Below are 6,012 nucleotides of genomic sequence, written 5' to 3' on the forward strand. Positions count from 1 at the left end.
TTTTAGCTTATTATACTTCATTAAAAAAAGTCTTTTAATTAATTCTTGCTGAAAAATGGTGGATTTCCTCCCATCTTCCCAAGCTACCTATCTAGTGGAGGAATAAGAGAATTTGCATGGAAATTATAAGTTAAGGATATTGGAAGAAAAAAAAAAAACAACTACTAATCATTGAACACTGAAAACAATGACTACTATTCTCTTCCTCATATCATTTTCTCTTCTTTAGACGTCTGCTTTTCAAGACAGTTTTAATACCTCAGTTACATAAATAAAAGTAGTTAAGCGCACCACGTGTATGTCAACATAGGTGTCTTACTGTATTTGTCAAACTGAAAGTAGAGTTAGTGTTAAGTGCCAGTTAAGACTAAAGAATTATGTTACAGCCATCTGTTTCATCTTGCCTACCATTTATATTGCCTTTAATTATCAGTTCCTCACTCTATGCTTTGTGAGAAATAAGTGTAAAGGATTACTGCCTTTAAAAAATACTGAGTTACATTATATATTTCCAAATGTACTAAAATTAATCTTTGCAGCTTTTGGTTAAAACACAAGTAAGTACTCATGTTATTCTAGATGCAGGCTTACAACAGTTTTCTTTCAAGAAGGTTTAGGATTTTAAAATATTCTGCCATATATTATAGATCCATATGGCTCACTGATTTCATAGCTCTATAGTTAGAAAACAATTTTGTTCCAAGTAGTTACATAAATAGACTGTACTGTACATTTGTCTCTTAAAATAGCCTTTTACTCCTTATTGCAGCCAATCTTTCCTACTGAAAGCAGTGATGATACTTTTAGCTCATGTCCTACTTGCCTGAAGAGAACTGCTCTAAGGTCTGTGTGATTACCAGGTATATGAAGATACTGGAAACAAAGAAATCACAAAGCAACTCTTATTAACCCTTATGGAACCCTCTTGTGCCCCTTGTTTCCACTTGCAAAATTGCACATTTCATACCTTTTTTAATGGTGGTTTGGATCTAATTTTAAAATTTTTACAATATAGAAAAATTTTTAAAATACAGTAATTCTCATTGTGGTTTTTAAACTTTTTATATAGTTTGATACTGTACAGACTATTTATTAAATTAAAATCTAGCACCTGTACAGCAGGCTTGTTTCAGTGTCCCTATTAGCAGTTCTGAATAACATGCAGTGGCATCTGCTTACATTGGAATTTGCCAAGAATCCTTAATGACTTCGACATTAGCCTGCATTTTATTCCGTAGTTTGTTGGGGTTTATTCTGGTATTTTGTTTCCAGGAAACCTTTCACTAAAGGTGACCTACCAGCTTGCACTGGGCATATCCTTTATTTACAAACGTATGTAAAACCATAATGTTTGTTGTGCTGACTGTAGTACAAAAATCCAAATAATCTTAATATACCACCCTAGCAACTGAAAAATATTTTCTTTAAAATAAAAGATGAATGACAGCTGTAATCACAGATTTGCATTAGAATGACAAAAAAATTTTTTTACAAGTGCTTAGAATGTAAGAAGGTTAAAGGGGGGGAAAAAAAAAAAAGAGGGGAACTAAGTATCTTCAACACTTCCCAAATTCAAAATTAACCTTGTCTGATGACTAGAAAGAACTTAATCAGAAGCTCATAGATCAGACCCCTAAGGCTGTATCCTGGTGTCAGTTTTCGTGCTGGTCCCAGAATGTATATCAATTTGAAAGAATGAAAATGGACAATATTTTTAGATGCACTTCATGCAGAAGATAGTGTTAAAAAAAATCTAGTTAATTTTTGACTTGAATTTTTTTTAATGTTTAATGAAAACATTTCTTGACAGTTTTCATTTACTTCTCATTGATTTCAGTAATAAACACCTCACCATGACCTAGATGATACAGAATGTTATTTGTGGCAGTCTTATTAGTTCCAGATTCTTTCAACAAGTAATACATAATTTTACACAAGTAATTTTTGTCCATATAACTCTTGTAAGTGCTAGATTTGCATGATTGAGTTTTATTTTTAAGGTATATTTGTCCATGTGATAAAAATAATATGATCCGTATTCTTTCCTAAGTGATGTTTCTTTGAACAGTAAACTTGTAATAATCACAGAATCACCGAATCATTAAGGTTAGAAAAGACCTGTAAGATCATCAAGTCCAACCATCAACCCAACACCACCATGCCCACTAAACCAGGTCCCACAATGCCACATCCATACATTCTTTGAACACCTCCAGGGAGGGTGACTCCACCATCTCCCTGGGCAGCCTCTTCCAATGCTTCACCACTCTCTCCGGAAAGACATTTTTCCTAATATCCAGCCTAAACCTCCCCTGGCGCAACTTGAGGCCAATTCCTCTTGTCCTATCACTTGTCACTTGGGAGAAGAGACCAACACTCACCAGTCTGCAACCCCCTTTCAGGTAATTGTAGAGAGTGGTATCGTCTCCCCACTCAGCCTCCTCTTCTCCAGGCTGAACAATCCCTGTTCCCTCAGCCACTCCTCATCAGACTTGTGCTCCAGACCCCTCACCAGCTTCGTTGCCTTTCTCTGGACATGCTCTAACACCTCAATGTCCCTCTTGTAGTGAGGGGCCCAAAACTGAACACAGTATTTCAGATGTGGCCTCACCAGCGCCGAGTACAGGGGCACGATCACCTCCCTACTCCTGCTGGCCACACTATTTCTGATACAGGCCAGGACGCCATTGGCCTTCTTGGCCACCTGGGCACACTGCTGGCTTATACTCAGCTGGCTGTCGACTGACACTCCCAGATCCTTTTCTGCAGGGGAGCTTTCCAGCCACTCATCCCCAAGCCTGTAGCCTTGCATGGGGTTGCTGTATCCCAAGTGTAGGACTCGGTACTCATCCTTGTTGACCCTGACGCAATTGGCCTCGGCCCATCAATCCAGCCTGTCCAGATCCCTGTGCAGAGCCTTCCTACCCTCAAGCAGATCAACACTCCCGCCCAACTTGGTGTCATCTGCAAGCTTACTGAGGGAGCACTCAACCCCCTCATCCAGATTGTCAGTAAATATATTAAAACCAGCCCCAAAACTGAGCCCTGGGGGACACAGCTTGTGACAAATAGCAAACCTGCAAAGCCCACATCTGTGGAGAAAAGGGGAAAAGTTCTATTGAAGTTCCGAAATGGCCTGAATAATATTTCAGTCTCAGTTGTAACTTTTTGATTACATAGTCAGAACACAGCTGCTTTTTTGGCTACCCCAGAACATATAGGTGAGCTCCCATAACCAGTCGTGTCTTCTGTGTATATCTTTTTCCAATATCACTAAGCCCAACTCTACGAGCTTCACTTTCCCTGCTTCTTTGCTTTCCAATCTGCTTTTCTGTCTTTAGCATAAACAAACACAAGATACTCCTGCCTAGTTAACACCTGCTCCTGATTCCCAATACAGAGCAAAAACTCCCCTGGAGGGAGCTTTGCAGTATTACTGTAATGGCAGACCCAACCCTTGCTGCGGCAATAGCTGTACACTAGAACAGATCTCAGAGAAACCCAAAAGAATAATGATTTCTATAGGCTTCTCTAAATAGTAAGGGCAGGAAAATGAAATATCAGTACTTGTTTTATTAGAAGCAAGGTGAAATTAACATTGAACCTAAAAATCTGAAAGGAAAACTTGTGTGTGATATGTTTCAAAAATAATATGTCTGTACATCTCACTAATGTTGGGTTCAGTTACTTAGCTGTGCTTTAAGAAATGAGTGGTAACTAATAGAGCCATAATTCCACATCCAGTATAATCAAATTCTCTTCACTACAGAAAAAAATGGGTGGACTGCTTAGTATTACTCAGAGTGCAGAAAGCTGATATTTTCAGCAAAAGAATCTAGTATTGGTTTTGGAGTCTCAATCCAGTTGGAGCTAATGTTGTGGTCTTTAACGTTCTTTTTGGGATTAGCAAAAACCACCACCTTTTATACTTTTGCAATATCTAAGTACTGTTAGTGTATTTCCATTGTCTCCGTCTTAAACTCATACATTTCTAGGAGCATCCTGGTTTTGCATTCAATTATACCCCTATCTCTGATACCCTCTGTTAACGCTGAATGCACATAATAAGCAAAGATAGGTTCCCTAGACACACATTGACCAGGAAAAGGCCAACAGCATTAACTAGTTTTTGGTATTTGTAATTAATTTTTACCTTTTATCATAGTAACTTAGACATCAAACTATCTAACATGAAGCAGGATTTGTGGTGGATAAAAGTTGTAGAAATAAACTTCCAGCCAACACAAGAATAAAAGTGACTGAGAACCATGATTCTTGAGAGTTCTGTAAGGAGACGTCTGCATTTACAGATACGATGACAGTGGTATAGGAAACTCAGAATGAACACTGTTACTGACTGTTTCTGAAATGTTCCGGTGATCACAGAAATACTAATTTGTACTTAAAATGCATGACATTCTCTTGTCTGCCATAGACAACACGACCCTTAACTTATAGTGCATACAAATTATAATGGCATATTATAAGAATTACTGTCTATTTTTACTAAATCAATATAAAGAAAGGTTACAAAAAGAGCTGTCATTGACTTACAAGAAAAGGTGCTTGTCATGTGAACACTTCACAGAATTTTTAAGTCATTAAAATATACTTTGTTTTGGTTTTTTTTTTTACTTGGTACACAGAATTCTGTGCATTAGCAGCAAATCTCCTACTAAATGAGGTAAAGAAACTTGCCTTATTTTCAAATCAATTTAGTCCTTAAATAAGAAGATTCTTATACACATAATATCATAACAACATTTAAGTTTCCAACTATTTAAGTATAATCCTTTATCTAAAAGGCTACCAATACAAAAGTAATAAAAATGATCTTAGCACCTACACCTGAGAAGCCAAGAGTTATCAACTGCTTGAAATGAAACAACTTAATTCATATGGATATACTGAAATATACCTACAGTTTGATCTTCCTGTATGGTTAGTCTCTATGTATCTGTTCACAGTAAAACCCAGTCAAATCCATTTACTTTTACATGTCCTTATTCCAAAGTTTATGTATGAGCCCTATGATTGCTCAGAAGGTCTGTAGACTGTTTACCAAAACAAGATTCCTAATCTATGTTAGATAAGCTGATTTTACATTATTTGAGATCACAATGTCACAACTGAATATTAATTATAATGGGAGAAAGGATTTTAAAATCAAAAACTTATCTTTGAGTTGATTCATGCTTTGAAAGTTAGTATTTATAGCACCTATCTCAATCTAACAATATAAAAGCTACTATCTTTAAGACTTCTCATCCTGTGGTTTCCAATAACCATCTCTGTGGAGGGTAAATCCCCCCTATAAATACACAAATAAATCACATGTCAGTATGTTCTAATCTGTGGTTCTGTGTCACCATGGAACTGAAAGTATCTTTTCACATTCAAATTCATTTGCTACACTCCATTTTACAGAATCAGCTTAACAAAAATCTGTTTTCCATCTGTTTCATAAATCAACACCAACAACAGTCATTTGTCAATTGTCAACTTTTTCCCTCTTGTCTAGCTATTGAAGATAATCTACCATATACCAGATAAAACAGCTTAGTTTTCGTAACTCTGTTCTTACAGAGCCAGGCTCAGGGAGAAACAAAGTCAGAACGAGATGTCTTCGTATGTCTTTCCACTACCATCACGTAATTTATGGTAATAGCTTTTATACTGGAGAAACCCATAAAATTTACGTCAAATTCTGTTCAAGAAAAGAAAAGTATTATAATAAACCAAATAATAGGTACATAAGACCCACACACCTCAAAATTCAAAATAATTTGCTGTTTTGGAATCTGAATCATGACTTCTGAAGGGTAAGAGTTGTCAATGCTGCCAGTGTACTTAAAGGATGCACATCATACCATCTTCTCTGAACAACTACTTCTCTTCCCAAACACAGATTTCCTAGACATCTTTAAAGTTTTAAATCTTATTTCATAACTTTATATATAGAAATATAAGCATATTATTTACATCATATAATTAGCTCCAAAGTACATTATC

This window comes from Gavia stellata, chromosome 15, assembly GCF_030936135.1.
Source record: "Gavia stellata isolate bGavSte3 chromosome 15, bGavSte3.hap2, whole genome shotgun sequence".
NCBI classification, from domain to species: Eukaryota; Metazoa; Chordata; class Aves; order Gaviiformes; family Gaviidae; genus Gavia; species Gavia stellata.